The sequence below is a fragment of the Lottia gigantea genome, assembly GCF_000327385.1.
Source record: "Lottia gigantea unplaced genomic scaffold LOTGIsca_81, whole genome shotgun sequence".
NCBI classification, from domain to species: Eukaryota; Metazoa; Mollusca; class Gastropoda; family Lottiidae; genus Lottia; species Lottia gigantea.
Genome location: NW_008710694.1, coordinates 819844 through 820614, shown reverse-complemented (window position 1 = coordinate 820614; position 771 = coordinate 819844).

The window sequence follows — 771 nt, the reverse complement described above, 5'->3', positions numbered from 1 at the left end:
AATCGCCCCGATCTGGTCCCCGAGTAAACAAATAGCGGCTGCCCTCTCTGCCCCTCCCCACCTTTGACTCCGCCACTGAACCCCCCTCCTTTTGAACCGATTGTGTCCTGTCCATTGGATCATGACGGCGGAACGAATAGGACGTTTTAAATTTGCTTTTAGGGCCCTATAATCTAAGGATTGTTTTGGTCCCGATACCACCCAATCATTTTTTGGTCGATCGGGTCGTTTCTTTTCGCAAAAATCGTCGGAAACCTGCAACTACTATCTTGCACTACCTTATACCTTCGGGAGAGGGTCTGGTCCAGTCGTACCTTTGCATACTTGCGCCCCGGAATCGTATCGATCACTCGAAGAACTTCTGTTATTTGACCCCCATTACCATGGTCCAAAAAACGTAGGACGACTGGAGGCGATTCGAGACAACAATCGGGTCGATCACAAAGAAGCCGATCACATTTTCAGAACCCGATCCTCGGTGGACTGAAGCAATCGCACCAGGTCTTCCCCCGTAGATAAAGTAGTGCTCTATTGTGCTCACAGATTCCAGATATTTTCGCAAAAATGCAGAAGTCGACCCAAAAAATTATCGCGTACTATCCAGATCAAAATAATGCGTGATGAAATGGGGGTAGGCCTATGACCTACCCTGTGACAGCTCCCCACACATTTGTCGTCTTGGGTCTTGAATTTCTCTGGAGTGACTGTTGCATGAAAGACAGGGCAAACTTATCTTCTGGAGTGAGGTCTGATTATAGGATTGATATTCAC